The sequence below is a fragment of the Neophocaena asiaeorientalis genome, unplaced genomic scaffold, assembly GCF_003031525.2.
Source record: "Neophocaena asiaeorientalis asiaeorientalis breed wild unplaced genomic scaffold, Neophocaena_asiaeorientalis_V1.1 scaffold576, whole genome shotgun sequence".
Taxonomy (NCBI): domain Eukaryota; kingdom Metazoa; phylum Chordata; class Mammalia; order Artiodactyla; family Phocoenidae; genus Neophocaena; species Neophocaena asiaeorientalis.
This window is the reverse complement of record NW_020173973.1, coordinates 677,019-698,705: the sequence shown is the minus strand read 5'-3', so window position 1 is coordinate 698,705 and position 21,687 is coordinate 677,019.

The following is a 21,687-nucleotide window of genomic DNA, read 5'->3' as shown; positions in this document are numbered from 1 at the left end:
GGGTGGATTTAGAACTGGGCAGGAGTAGTAGCAAGGAGACAGGCTCTTATCATTGTCCTTGGGAAACAGTGATGCCCTGGCTCCGTGAAGACATGACGGTGCCTGGTTCCATCGTGGTGGCAACTGAGGTGAAGGGCAGGGAATATAATGGCGATAAGTGTAAGAGGGACAAGTCAGAATGCCTGGCTGGTGGCTTGACTGTCTGTTTTGAACAACTGGGATATACTGTTGTACCGTTCGTCTTGCGTCTATTGTCTGTCGACTACTGCGTTACCTTCCAGGCACAGTGCTGAGGTTACAGTGATTAGTGAGATCAATACACAAGAGTGAGGTGCTCCTGGTGGATATTAGAAAGGAGAGCCATGTGACAGCTCGGGAGATGCCCGAGAGTATCTAGGATGAAGTGAGGTGCTGTGGAGCCACTCGCAGGCTGTAAATAGCAATGGAAGATGGCATGGTTATGCTATGATTACGGTTCTACCACCTGATTCTCCTGAAATCTTACAATGAAGGGTTACCTTTTTTTTTTTGGCTCTTCCAGTTATTTATTTATTTATTTTTGTTTTTTGGTTATCTATTTTAAAAATAGCACTGTGTGTACATGTTAATCCCAAACTCCCAGTCTATCCCTCCCCACCACCCTTCCCCATTGGTAGCCATAAGTTCACTCTCTAAGTCTGTGAGTCTGTTTTGGTTTTGTAGAGAAGTTCATTTGTGTCACTTTTTTTAAGATTCTGCATATAAGTGATATCACATGATATTTGTCTTTTTCTGTCTGACTGACTTCACTTAGTATGAGAATCTCCAGGTCCATCCATGTTGCTCCAAATGGCATTATTTCATTTTTTTAATGGCGGAGTAGTATTCCATTGTATATATGTACCACATCTTCGTTACCCATTCATCTGTCGATGGACTTTTAGGTTGCTTCCATGTCTTCTATTGTAAACAGTGCTGCAATGAACATCGGGGTGCATGTATAATTTTGAATGAATATTTTTCTGGATATATGGCCGGGAATGGGATTGCTGGATCACATGGTAGCTCTGTTTTTAGTTTTTTAAGGAACCTCCATACTGATCTCCATAGTGGCTGCACCAGTTTATGTTCCCACCAACAGTGCAGGAGGGTCCCATGAAGGGTTACCCTTAATTAACACTGAAACGCAGGGAATTTCTCTGGGCTGCTTCTGCCTTCCTCAGACCATCTCCCACTCCTCGGCCTCCCAGCTACCTTTCAGTCAAACGTATTAATATGGAAGCTGATAAATGGCTTAAGGTATTATTCTTTCTTGGAGTTCATGGATTTGAAATATGAATTTTTAAACACAAAATATCTTAAAGTTCAAAAGGAACAAATTTATAATAATCGATAACAGTATAATTTCAGAATGTGTATTACTAGTACATGTATTTGTTGAAGGTCCTGGGGATTATTTTCTAAATATACCTTAGCTAATGCCCTCATTGTGTGCATACCTGCCCCAGGTACATAGTAGAAGCCCTAAAAAGAAGCAGACTTGCTAGGAAACGGGTGCAGAGTGACTCCACAACAAAGAAATGAGGGCTCTGAGCCCCGGGTCCCCCCAAAGTCACTGTCGGCTGCTGGTAACACCTAAACTCATGCTCCAAGATACCTCAGTACCTGGGCATTGCAGAAGGGAGAAAGCGGAGCTAATAGGAGGAAAGGTCCAGAGAATGGAAAGTTTATGACCATAAAAAAGCAATTTTGGGGCTTCCCTGGTGGCGCAGTGGTTGGGAGTCTGCCTGCCGATGCAGGGGACGCGGGTTCGTGCCCCGGTCCGGGAAGATCCCACATGCCGCGGAGCGGCTGGGCCCGTGAGCCATGGCCGCTGGGCCTGCGCGTCCGGAGCCTGTGCTCCGCGACGGGTGTGGCCACGACAGTGAGAGGCCCGCGTACCGCAAAAAAAAAAAGTGAGTTATGTAAGGAGCTGACCTCAAAATAGTAAGGTAGTTCATTACACAGTGTTTGGGGCTTGTTGACATCAGTGGGCGAGGAAGCACGTGTGCTGAGGAAGAGAAGAGACACTTTGGTTCCTCTTTAGAAGCTCCGTTAAGAAGCCGAGGAGAAAGAGCTTCAAGGCAGCTAGGCTGAGAGTACATTTGAGAATGTTTTACACTTGTTTGATGTCTTATTTATTCCCCCTGGGATGTAAATTATTTGAGAACATTAACAGCCTGAGGTAAAGAGCTAAGAGAGAAAGAAACGCTGACGCCTCAAGAGAGAAGAATAAAAGGAAAATGATGCCAGTAGGCAGGGGAGGTTATGGAAAAGTCAAGATTCCCGAACGAGCTCTGCACACCCCCATCCTCCACGGGCCTCTGAGAGACTCGCTCATCAGCCAACTGTAAATCCTGGGAGTTTACAGCCCTTTTGAGAATTGTAAAAATGGGGAAACTTGGAAAATGGAAAGAACTGTAAAAATGGCTGTTCTTCCAAGTTTGGTATCTGTGACCTCTTTCATGTTTACCATTGCTCATGAGATGGGACGGGTTAGCATAGGTAAATAGCAATTCATATATTAATCTGGTTTGCCTGGAAAAATTCAAAAGTCAGTGAGAACTTTATGAAAACCCTCCTATTTCAAAACCAAATCAGGGACTTCCCTGGTCCAGTGGTAAAGAATCTGCCTTCCAATGCAGGGGACGTAGGTTTGATCCCTGGTCAGGGAACTAAGATCCCATATGCCACGGAGCAACTAAGCCCGTGCGCCACAACCGCTGAGTTCACGAGCTTCAACTAGAGAGAAGCCCGCGCACCACAATGAAAGATCCTGCATGTCTCAACAAAGATCCCGCGTGCCGCGACTAAGACCCGATGCAGCAAAAAACATAAATAAAATAAATTTTTTAAAAAAGCAAATCAATACTTGCTCTATGTGTCCCTTTTTAGGGGATGGCAGCTTGGACACCCTCTACCACAGAGAGTCGACAAAGAAGGGGATGTGGTTGGAAGATACAGTGGAGGCAATACTGAAAGAACATCAGGATCTAAACTACAACCCAGGTTAGTCTCCTTCTGAATCTAGTTGGCTGAACAGCCCTTGCATTTCATTCAATTTTCCTATAACATAAATTTGCCAGGCCGTCTGTTCTCATTTTATTTCAGCGCATATGGCTTAAATAGAAATAGGATTCTCCTTTTTTTCTACATTTCCATCTAAATGAAATTCTATTTTTATTCAAGTGAAAATTCATTGGTGATCAGAGTATGTCTGTTCTAAAGATAGAGTTCATTGCCTAGCGATTCCTTAGGTGGCCTCACCTCGGAGTGGAGCCTTCAGCCGCTATGCATGTGCGACAGTGGGTTTCTGCTGCGGGTCTCTGAGCCATCCAGTGCTACTCCTGAGGCAGACTTCATGGGTCGTTTCATTTTAACAACTGGAAAACAAGAGGTCCTGATTAACAAAACAAAATATTGGGACCACCTGCTTCGTTAAATTTATGTTAACATTGTCTCTATTTTCTGATTCAGCTGTACAGTTTTCCTTTCAGCAAACATGCTCTCTGTTTGCTATACAACATTGTATGGGGGATTCTCTGGTGGCGCAGTGGTTAAGAATCCACCTGCCAATGCAGGGGACACGGGTTCAAGCCCTGGTCCGGGAAGATCCCACATGCCGCAGAGCAGCTAAGCCCGTGTGCCACAACTACTGAGCCTGCGCTCTAGAGCCCACGAGCCACAACTATTGAAGCCCGTGCTCCGCAACAGAAGAAGCCACCGCAATGAGAAACCCGCACACCGCAAGGAAGAGTAGCCCCTGCTTGCCACAACTAGAATAAGCCCACGCCCAGCAACGAAGACCCAACGCAGCTGAAAATAAACAAATAAAATCTATATTTAAAAAATCGCACATATAGTCAACAATAACGTCTTGTGCACTTAAAATTTTCTTAAGAGGGTAAGTCTCATGCTAAGTATTCTTACCGCAATAAAATTTAAAACTTTAAATGCTATTTTTTTCAACTCAACAGGAATTTCTACCCTTCTCTGGCTTTAAATTTTTTCAGAGTAAACTCAGGAGCAACACATAGTTTTAGCTATTTTTTTTTTTTATGTTCTCAAATCTAAATTTTTAACTCTATCCTATGAAAGTGAGATTTTGTACAATATCTTAATATGACAATTTCTTTAGTTAAGAAACAAGACCTTATTATCATCATTATTAATTTTATAAACTCACTAGGTTTCCTTATCTGCAAGTGAACATGCATTTGTTTGGCGATTCCATGACGAGTGCCTTAAAGAAAAGCAACTGAAATGTTATGCCAGATTGGTAGGAAAGAAGAGTTACTTAAATATAAACTGTGCCTTTGGGGCCCATTATTCCTGCAGTATTTTCTATTTTACAAGCTCCATAGAATGCCGAGATGTGAAAGTGGCTGAAATGGGTTAACACAGGCTGAGGACACTGTCCTCTCATTGTCCTGCAAAAGCCCTGATGCTTCCTACCCTCCAGGAAGCATCAGCATAGGTGTACATGTGCGGAATAGGTAACTGGACCGCAGGAGATGTTTCAATATTGGGGGGAAATCTATTGGTCCTCCCAAATCCCAATATTACTTATTAAAATCGTTTTTTGGTTAATGACACATAGCCTAATGACAACTTACATTTATTCAATTTACTCTGTGCCAGACAAGTTGAAGTTCTTTCACAAGTTCTGACTTATTAGTTCTAGTTGAATAGGTAGAGTCCTGATGCCACAGAGTTCTCAAGTGTAGAGACGGAGACAAGGGCAGAGGTCTTTCATGCTCTGCATGAAAAATGAGAGAAATGTAGAGAGACCTGAGGTGTTGGGACTGGATGGTGGGAGGGGCCAGGGGAGATGAAGATGGCGCCCTGTGGGGCAGTGCAGACACAAAGCTCAGCAAAGGGTTTTTCACTCTCCACCTGTGAAATCAGGTTTATTAATGTTAATGGAATGACCTCAAGGTCTTGTTGGGGGGTGCACCTCGTGCTCACAAGGACCAGAAGTCACCTGTTGTCCAAGGAAGCTGGAGTGGCAGATGGTGGGCCACTTTGAGTTTTAAATGCTCTGGGCTCTTTACTGTGCATCTCATATAATAAGCACCTAACAATTATATGCAGATTGAATAAATAAAAAGTAAACAAATCTATGAAAAGACTTAGGAAAATGTATATCAAAACATTGCAGATACGATCCCTGAAAGATAGAAATGTAGACAGTTTTAATTTTCTTTGAGTCTACCAAGTTTTCTACAATGAACGTTTATTATTTTCATGATTAGAAAAAAAAAAGATTTAAAAACAGCATCAACAACAAACTCATCAAGTGAAAGTAGCATCAGGGTAAGAAATGATGGCAGGCAGGGGGACAGAGGAGGCACCGAACACACCAGACTTGAGCACAGGTGTCCTGGGTGTGCGGGGCTCTCAGGGCAGAAACTCGGTGCTGTGAGGTAACTGCTCCTGGCCAGGTGCAGTTGCTGGGCACTTGAAAATGCAGATGTGCTGTACGTGCAAATTACACACCAGCCTTCAAAGAAAAAATGTAAAGTATTTTATTATGATAATTCCATGCACTTATGGCTTCTTTAATTCTCTCTGCATGTTTTGTAGTTTTCACGATACAAGTCTTTCACCTCCTTGATTAATTCCTAAGTATTTTATTCTTTTTGATGCTATTGTAAATGGATTATTTTGTAATTTCCTTTTCAGATTGTTCATGGTTACTGTATAGAAATGTAACTGATTTTTGTATGTTGACTTTGTGTCCTGCTACTTTGTCGAGTTCATTAATTCGAACATGGGTTTTTTTGGTGGAATCTTTAGGATTTTCTACATATAACAGCATATCATCTGTGAACAGAGATAATTCATTTCTTTTTTTATTTTCTTTTTTTTAATATATATAGCAGGTTCTTATCAGTTATCTGTTTTATATATATTAGTGTATACATGTCGATCCCAATCTCCCAATTCATCCCACCACCACCACCACCCTGGCCACTTTCCCCCCTTGCTGTCCATACGTTTGTTCTCTACATCTGTGTCTCTATTTCTGTCTTGCACACCGGTTCATCTGTACCATTTTTCTAGATTCCACATATATGCGTTAATATACGATATTTGTTTTTTTCTTTCTGATTTACTTCACTCTGTATGACAGTCTCTAGGTCCATCCATATCTCTACAAATGACCCAGTTTTGTTCCTTTTATGGCTGAGTAATATTCCATTGTGTATATGTACCACACCTTCTTTATCCATTCATCTGTTGATGGGCAGTTACGTTGCTTCCATGACCTGGCTTATTGTAAATAGTGCTGCAATGAACGTTGGGGTGCATGTGTCTTTTTGAATTATGGTTTTCTCTGGATATATGCCCAGTAGTGGGATTGCTGGGTCATATGGTAATTCTATTTTTAGATTTTAAGGAACCTCCAAACTGTTCTCCATAGTGGCTGTATCAATCTACATTCCCACCAACAGAACAAGAGCGTTCCCTTTTCTCCACACCCTCTCCAGCATTGGTTGTTTGTAGATTTTCTGATGATGCCCATTCTATCCTGTGTGAGGTGACACCTCATTGTAGTTCTGATTTGCATTTCTCTAATAATTAGTGATGTTGAGCAGCTTTTCATGTGCCCCTTGCCCATCTGTATGTCTTCTTTGGAGAAATGTCTATTTAGGTCTTCTGCCCATTTTTGGATTGGGTTGTTTGTTTTTTTTATATTGAGCTGCATGAGCTGTTTATATATTTTGGAGATTAATCCTTTGTTCATTGATTCGTTTGCAAATATTTTCTCCCACTCTGAGGGCTGTCTTTTTGTCTTGTTTATAGTTTCCTTTGCTGTGCAAAAGCTTTTACGTTTCATTAGGTCCCATTTGGTTATATTTGGTTTTATTTCCATTACTCTAGGAGGTGGGTCAAATAAGATCTTGCTGTGATTTATGTCAAAGAGTGTTCTGTCTATGTTTTCCACTAAGAGTTTTATAGTGTCCGGTCTTACATTTAGGTCTTTAATCCATTTTGAGTTTATTTTTGCGTATGGTGTTAGCGAGTGTTCTAATTTCATTCTTTTACATGTAGCTGTCCAGTTTTCCCAGCACCACTTATTGAAGAGACTGTCTTTTCTCCATTGTATACCTTTGCATCCTTTGTCATAGATTAGTTGACCATAGGTGCGTTGCTTTATCTCTGGGCTTTCTATCCTGTTCCATTGACCTATATTTCTGTTTTTGTGCCAGTACCATATTGTCTTGATGACTGTAGCTTAGTCTGTAAGCTTAGACTGTAGTATAGTCTGAAGTCAGGGAGTCTCATTACTTCAGCTCCGTTTTTTCACTCAAGATTGCTTTGGCTATTCAGGGTCTTTTGTGTCTCCATACAAATTTTAAGATTTTTTGTTCTAGTTCTGTAAAAAACGCCATTGATAATTTGACAGGGATTGCATTGAATCTATAGATTGCTTTAGGTAGTATAGCCATTTTCACAATATTGATTCTTCCAATCAAGAACATGGTATATCTCTCCATCTATTTGTGTCATCTTTGATTTCTTTCATCAGCGTCTTATAGTTTTCTGAGTACAGGTCTTTTACCACCTTAGGTAGGTTTATTCCTAGGTATTTTATTGGTTTCGTTGCAATGGTGAATGGGATTGTTTCCTTAATTTCTATTTCTGATCTTTTGTTGTTAGTGTATAGGAATGCAAGATATTTCCGTGCATTAATTTTGTATCCTGCAACTTTACCAAATTCATTGATTAGCTCTAGTAGTTTTCTGGTGGCATCTTTAGGATTATCTATGTATCGTATCATGTCATCTGCAAACAGTGACAGTTTTACTTCTTCTTTCCCAGAAAAAGTAAAAGAAAATCTTTTAGGATTTTCCACATATAACATTATATCATCTGCAAACAGAGATAATTTATTTCTTCGTTTCCAGTTTGGATGCCTTTTTTTTTTTCCCCCTTGTATAATTGCTGTGGCTAGAACTTCCAGTACCGTTTTCCTCACACATTCTTTTCTTGACTTTCTTCACATCTTCTTTTAGTTCTTTGAGCACCTTTAAGGCAGTTGTTTTAAAGTCTTTTTCTGGTGTATCTGCCATCAGGTAAAGGTACAGTACATTCAGGGATGGTTTCTGTTGAATTTTTTTCCCTTTGAATGAACCATACTTTCTTGTTTCTTTGTATGTCTTGTGATTATTTTGTTGAAAATTAATTTGAATCTAATAATCTTGTAACTCTGGAAATCAGATTGTTTTCCCCTTCCCTAAGGTTTGCTTTTTTTGTTACTGTTTTTGTATATTGCTTTTGTTTGGTTTGCTTTGGTTATTATAGGCTGTCTCAGTGCCAAAGATCAGCCTGAGGTGTAAACGTAAGATGCTCTCAGGTCTCTTCTGAGCCTGCACCTTTCCCAGGCATGTGTGGTCACTTTCTAACTTACCCTGTATATGCAAGTGTTTTTGAATGCCCTAGTCTTAATGTCTGGCTCCCAAAAAGTGAAAAAGAGAAAACTGCTCAAGCCTTCAATAGGCCCAAGACAGTTACATCAGACAGATTCTGCCAGTTCAGCTGTGGTCTAGGTGGGGGACAGCCTCCTGCTGCTCCTGCTTCACCAGTTTCCTGGAACCCCCCTGCAGTCAGCTCTGATGCTATCTGCCTTTCCAGGAACTTGTTCATTTCACCCGAGTTATCAGTTGCTCTTAGTACTTCCTTGTACCGCCTTTCATTTCATGAGGTCAGTAGTGATGTCCCCTCTTTCATTCTTGGTTTCAGTAACTGGAGTCATCTTTCTTATTCCCCTAGTCAGTCTAGCTAAAGGCTTGTCATGTTGATATTTTCAAAGAACTGACTTTTTGGTGTCACTGCTGTTTCTATTGTTGTCCTATTTTCCATTTCACCTGGTACTGCCTTAATCTCTGTCATTTCTTTCCTTCTGCTTCCTTTGGGTTTATTTTCTCTTATTTTCCCAGTGCCTAATGGTGAAAGTCAAGGTTATTGATCTAAGATCCTTCTTCTTTTTTAATATAGACATTTAGAGCTATAAACTTCCTTCTAAGAAGCATTTTAGCGGCATCTCATAAATTTTGGTGTCTTGTGTTTTCATTTCCATTAATCTCAAAGTATTTCCGAATTAACCCTCTGACTTCTTTCTTGATCCATTGGTTATTTAGAAGTGTGCTGTTTCATTTCCACACATTTGTGTGTTTCCCAAATTTCCTTCTGTTAATGATTTCTAATTTGATTCTGTTGTGGTTGGCAAAGATACTTTGTATAATTCAATACTTTTAAATCCATTGAGGCTTGGTTTGTGGCTGAGCATGTGGTCTATCCTGGAGAATGTTCCATGTTCTCTTGAGAAGAATGTGTATTCTGCCGAGGTAAGGTGGAGTGTCTTAAAGATGCTACTAGGACCCATTCGTTTACATTGTTGTTGAAGTCGTCTGTTTCCTTGTTGATCTTCTGCCCAGGAATTCTATCTAGTATTTAATGTGGAATTCTGAAGTTTCCAACTATTATCCTTGAATTGTCTATTTCTCCCTTTAATTCTAACAGTTTTTGTTTCATGTATGTTTGGAGACATGTTGCTAGGTGCATATATGTTATAATATCTTCCTGGCTGGTTGACACTTTAATCATTATGCAACATCCCTTTTTAATCTCTAGTAACTAGTTTTGTTTGTTTTAAAGTTTATTTCATCTAATATTAGTGTAGCTACTCCAGCTCCTTTATGTTTGTTCTTTGCCTGGTATGGTTTTTCCCATTCTTTTACTCCCAATTTGTTTGTATTTTTCAATCTAATGTGTGTTCTTTTGGACAGTACATAATTGGATCTTGTTTGTTTTTTTTTTAATCTAATCTGACAAATTTTGCCTTTCAACTGGATTATTTAATCAATTCAGTTTGAATGCTGTCATAATATTGTTGAACTGACATATGCCATTTTGTTTTTTGTTTTTATATGTTTCATATTTTTTGTTCAAGTATTCCTCCCTTATTGCCTTCTTTGCATTTAGAGAATATAGTGTAACATTTAAATTTTTATTATTTTTAAATATAATTTTTGTGTTATCGTCTTAGTGTTTGCTCTAGGGCTTACAGAATACATCTTAACTCATTGAAATCTACTTCAGATTTATACTAATTTATTCCAATGATGTATAGAAACTTTATTCCTATTTAGCTCCTTTCCCTCCCCTTTTTGTGATATTACTGTTATATATGTTCCAAGTCCAATGATACATTTTATTAATTATTGCTTTATATAATCTTATGTCTTTTATCAAAGCTAAGAAAAGAAAGGAGCATAAGTATGCATTTGTAGCATCTGTCATATTAACCTTTTTAATTAATTCTTTTTGGTTTTCTTAAGTTATTTCTGTGGATTTGAGTTAGTCTGGTGTCATTTCCTTACTCCAATGCACTTTGTTCCCTCCCAGTCCATTGTACAGGTATTGGCCAATATATTACATTTCAGTATGTTATTGGCCCCCAAATTTATTATATACATATTGTTTTATGCAATTATTTTTAATCAGTCAAAAGAAAAATGGAGAAGAAATGTGCAGTGTTGCTGTATTTTGTAATTGGCTACATAATGATCTTTTCTGGTGTCCCTTTCATGTGTGCATGGATTTGAATTACTGTTTTGTGTCCCTTGTTTTCAGCCTGAAGAACTTACTTCTTGCAGGCAGGTGTTCTAGCAAAAAAGTCCCTCAGTTTTTCTTTATCCAACAATGTCCTTGTCCTGACTTTATTTTGAAAGATAGTTTTGCTGGACTTTTTTTAGTTTCCACACTTTGAATATGCCATTTTGCCTCCTCTGACCTCAACTGTTTCGGATGAGAAGTTGGCTGTTAATCTGAATGTTTTGGGATGAGTCGGCTTTCTCTTGCTGCTTTCAAGCTTGTGGCTGTCTTCAGCTGTCAACATTTCAGCCATCATGTATCTATTTGTGGATTTCTTGGCTTTTACGCTTCTTTCTTTTCCTTTAATTTTTTTGATGGGTAGATTAATAGTTTTCCTCATGTTTGGGAGGTTACCAGTTATCGTTTCTTTGAATAGTTTTTCATTTTCTTTCTCTTTTCCTCAATTACCTCCTTTGCACATATGTTGTGCACCTAATGGAGCCTCGAATTTGTCTTGTTTCCCCCCTCTGTTCTGCAGTGTGTGATCTCTACTGATCTTTCTTCAAGTGTGCTGATTCTTTCTTCTGCCAGCTCAGATCTACTGTTGAGCCTCTCCAGTGAAGGTCTGATTTTGCTTATTGTCATTTTCATCTCCAGAATTTTTACTTTATTCTTTTCAGTAATTTCTCTCTTTATTAATATTCATATCCTCTGTTTAATGAGACACTGTCCTCCGACTTGCCTTGAGTTCTGTAGGCATTTAGTTCTTTGAACATCTTTATTATCGCTGCGTTGAAGTCTCTGCTAAGTCTACCATTTGGGACCCTTCAAAGGCAGTTTCTCTTGCCTGCTTTTCTCCCTGTTTATGGATCACACTTTCTTGTTTCTTTGCATATCTCAGAATTTTTGGTTAAAAACAGGATATTTCAGATAATACATTGTAGCAACTCTGGATACTGATTTTCCCTCCCTGGTGTTGTTGTTTGCTTGCTTGTTTATTTGTTTAGTGCCTTGGCTGACCCAGTTCTCTGAAGTCTATCTCCCCACCAGTTTGCCCCGCTGATATCAGGTGCAACCTCTAATATCTCCAACCAGATTTTCCCCTCATTTATTTTTATTTCTTCTAGTCTGGCTACCTAAGTTTCACCTCTGGGTCAGCACAAGTCACTTTTTTTGTCAAAGGCCGTGTTTAAGCCCCCTTAGGGAGATTTTTCACCCTTTCACATGCTATGTGTGTGGGGCTTGGAAGCAGCTAACACAGCTCAGAAAGTTTACCTTCTTTACCTCCTATTCATCCAGACAGCGGTAGCTTGTGCTTTCCCTTTCTGACCTCTCCTAAGAGACACTGCATGAGGCTTGAATACAGTCTTTCTACTGCCAGGGTTGACTCACTATTACTTACAGGCCTGGCTCCCTAGGAATTACCACTGGGTCAGAACAGCTTACTGTTTGCAAAGTTTTGGTCACAAGTCCCTTGTGCCTGTGTGACTTTGCCACGTGCTGATGGTCTGTGTGTGGCTGGGAAGTGTTTTCAAGTCTGCTGTTCTTGAGGTGTGCACAGCCTCATCAATGCCCAGAATTGATGTGAGCCCAGCAGAGCCCTTGCTGTCCCTGGTTGTCTCCACGAAACTTCTGGCTGCTCTGCCACTTTGCTTACAGCGTGGAGCTACCAGCCCTCTTCTTAGTTTCTCTCTACCAAGATGTCTATAATTGTTGACAAGGCGCTTGGGCAAGGGGCTCCCGGTGAAGTCAGGCCATCACGCAGGCTGCAGAGCTCCTCCAGGTTATGTCCTGCCTTCCTTCTGCACCACTGCCGCAGAGTGGTGTGGGGAGGGGGCCCTCTTCTCCTGGAGTGACACCCCTGCTCTACAAGTGGGTGCCAGGAGGGGAGAGGGGGCAGCCCTGATCTTCTTGCTTGGTTGCCCTCCCAGCATGGAGTCTCTGCCCTCGAGTGGGCTGGGGTGCAGATCATGGGGCTCAGCTGCTGGGGAAGAGCTTCCCTCCTACAGATGGGAACTGAGGAGAGGAGAGACTGGTCCCTTCGGCTGCACCTGCTTCGGCCACGTGGTGCAGGGGGAGGATGAGAAATGGCGGCAGCTCGTCCTTCCTAGGATGAAACCACAGCCCCAGCCCGGGAGCTGGAGGAGAGGGAGCCCATGTGCTCAGCTGAATCTGCCCAGGATGAAGCCTCTGCAACGCAGAGCCTGGGGGATGGGAGGAATCGGCCAGGTCGTGGCTCAGATGTCTCTACATTAACATGGTAAGAAGCAGGCGGAGAAGTTTTAAATCATCGTGGCCAATGCCAGTTGAGGCTCAATCAGAAATCATGATATTAAGTCACTATAGACGCTTGTACCTCAGCAACGAGTGCTTTTGCAGAGCTTTAGTAAGCTAGTCTCAATTTCCTAAGCAGATGAGAGTTTTTGACAGGCCCCCCAAGAGGCAAGAGGAAACATGCAGGGCAGGGTGGGCTTCCCTCTGGGACAACCCAAGGCCCCCAGGCAGCTTGGTGTGCACAGGAGTCCCAGACAGCTCGGACAGGAAAGGCAACAGAGCCAGAAGTCACAATGACCTGCTCAAAACTGTGCCCACAATTGACTCGAATAAATCAAGAGTCTCCTGCATTCCTGGATGAAAAATCTGCAAACTTTAAGAAGGTAGAATTTCTTCTGTCTGGAAAATAAAATCATAAATCCTGGTCAGGCAGGTCAGTCCACCCACAGGAAGTTCAGAAGCACTTTCTCTGGCTTGGTGTGTAGGAGTTTCTGGCTTAGATGAGGCACCCAGTAACGTACTGCTTTTCAGGGAACATGGAAACTAGCAGGGCCCAGGCCCCTTGTTGTATTAATGAGGCCCAGAGAGGTGAAATGATTTGCTGATGATCCCCCAGGCGTGGGGGCCAGTTCCAGCTGCAGTCCCTCTCTCTGATAGAGGAGCTTGAGAACACAGCATCCCTCCAGCAGCAATGGGCCAACAGGCTTGAAAGTGGAGACGTCTGCTCTCCAGCAGAGACTGTGTTGGACTCAGGAGGGCTGGTTGCTAAGAGAGGCTTTCCAAGATTAAAGTGAAATTTTAAAGCTTAACACATTAGCAAGTCTAGCCTCTCCCATCTCCACTTACTTTCTTCCTTCAGCTTTAATTTTTTAAAACTCACTCCTTTGGGTTAAAGCCTTGGAAGCTGGTATGAAAAGCCAAAAGCAGGTCACCTGAGTGGCTTGCCATTGTGACCACCATTAACAGCTTGATGTTTAATACTTTGTTGGATTGAAGCTTGCCCAGTTGAGGAACATTTGGGAAAAAGCTCAGTGTGAGGAAGACCCAGGCTGGTCAGTCCACATGGGAGCCCCCGGGCAGGTGGGGAGGACGCAGGTGGGGAGATAGACCAGGGCCGTTAACAGAAGCAAGACCACCACGAACAACTGCTAACTCCTGCCAGGTCCTTACTCTGTGCCTGGCACCGTTCTTATTTATGTTTCATCTTATTTAGTTCACAGCAACCTATGTCAGTGATATTATTATTATCTTCACTTTGCAGCCCAGTGCCTCTACTGCCTTGTACACAGTGATAGCACTGGGATAAACTCAGGTTACGTTCTGGGTCAAAAGCTATGCTCCGCTCCACTGCCAAAGCAAAGCAAACACGATGATTTTCCCTAACACCATCTCCATGGATTATTGTCTCCCGGGGGTAATCTTTATAAATGACTCTCAATGACATCCCAAGTTACATCCAATGCCATAGGAAAGACAAGGTGAAGCAGTATTTGACAATGTGCAAATCCATCTCCACCACTAGAAAAGTATACCTAAGTACCAGGCTTAGCATCAGATCCCTGGTTTCATTTAGTAAAGGGTATGGAGCTTTATATGTTCCCTCAAAGTTTATTCCAGGATGTGACAATGTCAGTTTTGAAATAGGCAACGGTAAATCTCCCAGGGCCAACAACTGCATCTCTACAGTTTCCAACCACCCAAACATCTTCTGGAAATTGGCCTGAAAGATGTAAACTTCAGAGCAGTTGCTTGTATTTCCTGGTCTTTTGCTGATGCTCCGGCTCCCTGCCAGACCTCCTGCGATGAGGGCTGTGGTCTACACACAGCAGGTTTTTGTGGACTGAACTGAATTCTGGCTGTAAGAGTAAATAGAAAAAATTTTTGAAGTGTTGCTCTCTCCTGGAAATAAATAAAACTTGAGCTTTGGAGGTCTTCACGGAGTCCTAACGGCTTCACCTTGTTGTGCGAAGCACTGGGGACTCTGTATGGAAGGAAGACCCTGAGAGAAGCGGCAGACGCGCTCTACACCCCCCACACACACCCCGTAAATGAGACATTCAGGAAAGGACTTCATCTGCACCAAAATCTCTTAATTTTTTACATCAGGAGTAGGGAGATATTACCTGAAATACCTGAGTAATTATCTCCACTTCATTTTAGTTTTAAACCACAAATTTGTGACTTAAGAAAAAGTGACAAAGGTAAAAAGAGGTTTTTTTTGTTTTGGTTTGGTTTTCATGTGGGCCATTTTTAATGTCTTTATTGAATCTGTTACAATACATCTTCTGTTTTATGTTTGGGTTTTTTGGCTGCGAGGCATGTGGGATCTTAGCTCCCCGACTAGGGATTGAACCCGCACCCCCTGCATTGGAAGGTGAAGTCTGCACCACTGGACCGCCAGGGAAGTCCCAAAGGGAGTTTATTTTTATTTTCAGCTGTAACTTAGAAGCAATTCTGATGTCTGAGCACAGGGTGCATTGGAAATTCTTTCACGACCTCAGCATCCCCATCTCCAGGACATGTCCACCTCAGGCAACCCCAAGCCTCCACCTGGGACCTGGGGCAGGGGGAGCCCCAGTGGCACGTGAGAACTGGAGGAGAAAGGCCTTGGCATTGGTGTTCCTTGGATGGGACGACCCTGGGGCCTCTCCCAGTCATCCACAGTGATACTCCGCTTATTAGTGACCCTCTCCCCACGGCCCCACCAGTGACTTGGGGGCCACCTCCCAAATAAACCACTTGCTCAGAGTTAGCTGCAGTCAGCTGCAGAGTCATTTGTGACATAGAGAAAAAGCTATAGTTTCCTACTGATGGAACCGAGAAGGGCATTGTTAAGAAATAGTGCCTGCTATTTGCTTCAAGAACTGTTTTTGATTGGCTTTTGTAGTATTTTCACTGTCTCTCAAAGCCATGTGAATGTAAAAAAATATTAAAATATTCTTAAAATCCAACTAACTGGCTGAAAAGTATGCAAAAAGTTAAATGTTAGAGTCCTCAGTCCTTCTCCAAGTGGACTTGAGTGGACGCCATGATCTGGGCAATGAAGCCACTTCCCTGTGACGATAAAAATTGCTGCTTCAGGGGCTTCCCTGGTGTCGCAGTGGTTGAGAGTCCACCTGCCGATGCAGGGGACACGGGTTCGTGCCCCAGTCCGGGAAGATCCAAACCCCAAAAAAAAAAAAAAAAAAAAAAAAAATTGCTGCTTCAAATTTCTGGAAAAAAGCACATAAAATGAGCAAATCGTAAGTACATAAGTCAATGAATTTTACACACACATACAACCCCATGTATCCAACCCCCAGATCAACATATAGAACCTTTCTGACACCCTCGCCACTCATGACTCTGACCTCTATCACCATAGTTAGGATCTTCTGTTCTCAAACCTGGTATCGTTGGGCTCACCCTTTCTAGACTCTTGTATCTGGTTTCCTTCCCTTTCTGGTTTTCCTTTACTGAAAATTCTTAGGGTGATAAGCTGACAATGAGCTGTCCTGTGCCTAAATGATCACAGATGCTGAGCCACTGAGTCCCATCCACGAGAGTTTGCATGAAAATGACACATACGGGGCTCAGCCTGGTCCTACAGCTGTAGAGTCCTTGGTCCTGTCATCTGCGTGACTGCGGTGGGTCACGTGGACATGCAGGCACAGGTTCTGCCTTGTTGAAAGTTCACAGTTCGTGGCTACTGCACTTCACCTACAGACACGAGCTGGGCATCCAGGTGCCCCCCGCTCCCCTCCCGTCCCTTCTGTCTTCTCAGAAAACAGCCTCGACTCCCATTTCCATAGCACCGTGCTGTCCAAATGCAGCCCCATCATGATTTGATTTGTTCCCGTGGTGACCTTTGAGACGGATGATGGGCATGACACGGCTGATCTCCATGATGAAGCCGAGTCAGAAGAAGAGCAGGTTCCTGGCCGACGTGAGGCTGCGGGGCCTGGAGGCAGGGCTGCGGAAGGGCCATGTCTCTAACCCTGGCAGCTCTTCCCTGCCCCACGCATCACCAGGTGGCACCCACTCCTCCGGGCACCGCCCACCAGGTCACAAGCAACGGAGCCCCGATGCCACCTCCCCTGCTGCTCAGGGGCTGGGAGAGGCCCCAGGTAGGAGAGGTCACGTGGAGAGACAGGGAGGCGGACACACGAGTGAGAAGCCGCGTGAGGAGTGGCTCCTCCGGCCTCAGCCAAGAGGGTCAGACAGCGGCCCCGTCCTTCCTGCACTCCTGACCCAGAGTCATGTGCAAAAGAAAACGGGTGTTTTAACCCCCTAAGTTTTGCAATAGCTTGTTACAGAGCAATAAGTAACCAAACACACCCTGGTGGGGAGGGGTGCTGCCCACCTACATGCTCTTCTGAGCACCCGATGCAGCAGGGAGCAAACACCCAACCACTGATTTCATCCCAGAAAAGGCACTAAGATCTCTGCCTGGGGCTCAGCGACATCGTGTCTTCTGCGCTCTTCCCGTCTCATCTTCAGTGACGTAAACCTCAGGAGTGGACATCGTGGAAGCTGAGAGGGGCCTCCGGTCAGGGACCTGTGGGCTCCGTCAGCTCCTCCAGCAAAGTGAAGACAGAGGCTTGAGCCTCCTTCCTTAGGAACAGCCGTGCACGTGTGCAGTGAAGGGCTTGGTAAATGACACCCTGGTAACCAATGGCTCTAATTACGAGCGGGTGAGTCTTCTCTTTTAAGGACTTCTAGCTTGAGGCCTAAGGATAACATCCCTGGGGCTGCGTCTGAATCAGAGGCTGACTGGAAGCCTTCAAGGAAGGTGCTGGGTTTGTGGTCCCCGCTCACCTGGAGGTCCTGTGTTTGAGGCCCGAGCAGGACCCCTCCCTGAGGATCAGGTGAGGAAAGGGATCATCTGTCAAGTTCCTTTTGCAGCTGCAAGATGTTCGACATCACTAGGACCTGTTTCGGCTACTTCTGCAGAACAAATCACTTCACAACTTAGTGCCTTCAAACAAGCACTTTATTTTGCTTTTACACAAATCTGGGGAGCCAGGAATTTGGCAAGAACGTGGCTGTGCCGTTTTCACTTGGGGCCTTTCACGTAGTTGTGGCCCAATGTCAGCAGAGGCCGCAGTTGTCCAAGAGCCCTGGGGCAGGACACCCAGGGGGGCGGGGAGCTCACTTCTGGGAGCACGGCTGGGCACGGAGCAGAGACCCTCATCCACACGGGTAACTCCTCACACAGCCTCCCACACTGGCTCCCCCACTGAGTGTCCCAGGAGAACCAGGTGGAAACCATGGTGACCCAGCTTTTAAAAAGTGAAAAATTCAGAGTTTATTTTTAAGGACAAATTGGAAGACTATATAAAAATACAGTGAATAAAATAAATTTAAAGAGCAAAATATTTCATGAACTTTAACTTCAAAAATAAGTTATAATTTCATTGGTTATTAAATTTACTGTGAAATTATTTCTTCTTGTGTGGAGCTTTGCCAAGCTCATCCAGACCTGCCGGAGGTGCGTCACTTTGCTGGGCTATAACTGCCTGGGGTGCAGAGGGAGGGCAGACGAGAGCAGAAGCAACGGGGCCAGGTGGGCTTGGTCACTACAGGGTGATTCTGAGTATTACTAAGGAAGGAACAGAGAGGAAGGAATGCCAGCATGGGAAATGGCTCCAGAGAAGTTGTGCCGGGTGGGAGTTCACTACTTTTACTTGGACTGAGCAGAGGGTCGGAGTGAGAAGGTAACAAAAATGCGTAGTGTAGTGGAGAAGTCAGGAGAAGAGGGAAGAGGCCAGCTCTTGGCACTGAGCCATGTGGCTTTGGGGAAACACTCAAGGAAGAGCCAGCAGGGCTCCCCAACCCCCGTCCCTCCACCATCACCACACCGACCCCGTGAGTCCCCAGCCTTGGTCTCCAGCTCGAGACATGGCACTTTATTTTTCTATTTTCCTAGGAATTAAATTCTAAGAAGATGGCATTAAAATTGCATTTTCAAAAGAGCATTTCATAAACAGAACTGTAAGGAAATGGGAAATTAAAAGAAACATTTTCTTATTCAAAGGGAAGAGAATGAGAGCAGTGAAACTGCATTAATAAAGGTCACATGGGCCTGTTTCTCATGGATTCTTCAATCTCTTTAATTTGTCCTAACTTACTCTGATTCCCTGTCCAGAAATTAAAGGCTTGCTACAAGCCTTCTGGGTGACTATACACTTTGGCAGCGAAATAAATAATTAAAACTATATATATAGGGCTTCCCTGGTGGCGCAGTGGTTGAGAGTCTGCCTGCCGATGCAGGGGACACGGGTTCGTGCCCAGGTCTGGGAAGATCCCACATGCCGTGGAGCGGCTGGGCCCGTGAGCCATGGCCGCTGAGCCTGCGCGTCCGGAGCCTGTGCTCCGCAACGGGAGAGGCCACAACAGTGAGAGGACCGCATACCGCAAAAAAACAAACAAACAAACAAAAAATATTCCTTTTCCACCTAAAAAACAACGAAAGAAAACGGGTCTACAGTATCTGCATCAGTGGCTGGCCTGGGCCTTGTCTCCAGCTGCGCAAGTCACGCGGCTTCTAAACGGTAATGACCGTTTCTGGATAACTGAGGTCTTCTTCTTCAACGAACAAGCAAGCGCCCGAGCGTGGAGCCGGGGAACCCTCTCTGCTCCAGGACGAGGCGAGGTCGGCGGCGCGGTGGGCAGCGCGGGGTCCCTCCGCCCCAGCCCGCCTGCTGGCTGCGCAGGCCGGATGCGGCTCCCCACCCCGGGCCGGGCTTCACTCCGGTCCGTGAAGGGCAGAGGCCCAGCTGGTGCCAAGTTAGATCGCCAGGTCCTCCTTTCTGAACCCCAGAAACGAGGGGCCTCAGGAGGAGGAAGCATGAGGCAGACGTTAGTTACAGCCCGAAAATCAGACGCTGGGCCTCCACATCGGGCTCGCCTACCTCCCTTTTGTTTCCTTGTCACTGAAACGGGGCCACTGACGTGGGGCTGAAGGCGTTTCCTAAGACAGTCACCGAAAGTGCCTCACAGTAAATACTAGCTGCGGGCCTCTCGGGCGGGACCAAGGACGGAGCCCTCTCTCGGGAGGGGCCGCCCCCGCCCGGCTCCAGCATCTCCCAGAAGCCGGAGCCGGACTGAACGCCAGCCCTGGGCGCCCGAGGCCTCTCCCTTCTTCCTGCCCTGACAGAGGCTGGTCATCCAGCGCCGTCCTGCCCTCCGGGCTTGGCCCCCAAATCCTTGCAACGTGCGTGGCCTTCCAAGAAGGTTCGACCAGCGGGTCACAGACAGCCACGGCCTAGGAGGCGGCCTGGGGGGCTGCGAGGCCGCTAAGCATCCCCGCCCGCGGGTGAGGCAGGCAGCCCTGCAGCAGGCCGCCCTCCGCCGGCCCCGGGCTGCACACCAGGGCTATCAACACCCTGGTGGTGCCGAGAAAACACCAGCTGCTGCGGAACCCGCGGGTACGCTGACCCGGTGACGACATCACGACGTCCGCCGGTCGCACACAAGCCGGTTACAGCCGCCCACACGCAGTGCGGAAATCGCCTTCCGCGGTCTTCCACGCAGGCGGAGGCGGGCGATGAACCGTCCTGCCCGCATCGTGCCTCTCCGTCTCCTCTTCCGGTTCCCAGCGTTCTCGTACTTTACAAGCTGCAGAGAGAGCGCACTGCAGAAAGAAACGAAGCAGGATGTGAACCTCTGAGAGATGAACACCTTAAAGCAATCAGCTAAAGTGCCCTCAGTTACAACAAGGCCTATTCTCAGGAGAAGCGTGGGTTGCTTTGTGGGTTTAACGCAGCTTCGTTTTCTGCAGTCACATCGCGTCCAACTTGGTTGTTGACTCATAAAGGCATATGAGTTAAAGCTCAGTGTTTACTTCATGTATAATCATCTGAGTTCTCTGTGACGGGCTGGTTGAGTGTACCGGAACAAAGCACAAGGACCGCACAGCTTTTCCCGTCTCCCAGCAGACGGTAAACCCTCCGAGGCCCGTGATGAGTCTCCAGTTCTCAGGGTTGCTTCTCCTCAAAGGTCGAGCGCTGCCTTGCATGCCCTGGGCTGGTTGCTAACCAGGTGGACATTCAGGTTTTCTAAGTTGCATGATCCTCCGAAGATGGGCTGGGGGCAGAAAGTTGCCCATCAATATGCAGCAAATACTGCAACTGAAGGCTTGCCCCTCACCGTGGGGGGTGGCAGAAATGCGGGCCACGGCCCGCCCCTGATGGCTTTTCAGCCCGCCTGAGAGGGGCGGACCTGAAGCAATCAGACAGCTGCGCAGATCGGCGTGTGATTAACTGCCAAAATGAGTGGGACAGACTCCAGCCATCATCTCTGCTGGACGGTCAGTCAGACCAGGTCCTAGCAGTGTTCTCCCTGCTGCCTTGCAGCTTCTGCACAGCTATATGGGGCGGTGAGATGGGACAGTGATGGGAGGGGGACAGCGGAGCCCCTGGGTTCTGGAAATGCCCTTGATCTGGTTCCCCAGCTGTTTACATACGCAAAACTCGTCAGCTGGACACTTGTGCGTTGTGCCCATAGCTGTGTGTGATTTATGCCTCAATTTTTAAAAGTAAAGAGGGAAATGGTGTTTTTAAAGTACGGCCACGTGCACCATTTAGTTCATTCTGGAAACCTGTATATTCCTGCCACACAAAAGCCTTGCTGGCACCTGGCAGTATCCCCGGGGAAGTGACTGGCCACTGCCATACTTTTTCTCTCAGGTGAAGGGCTGACACCAGATTGCAGGTTGTAGGTCACATCGCACAGTGAGGGTAAGACCCTGCTTTGATAACAGGCTGCTTTCTCTGCTTCCAGGTGTGAAAACAGCCCTGAGCTTTTGTC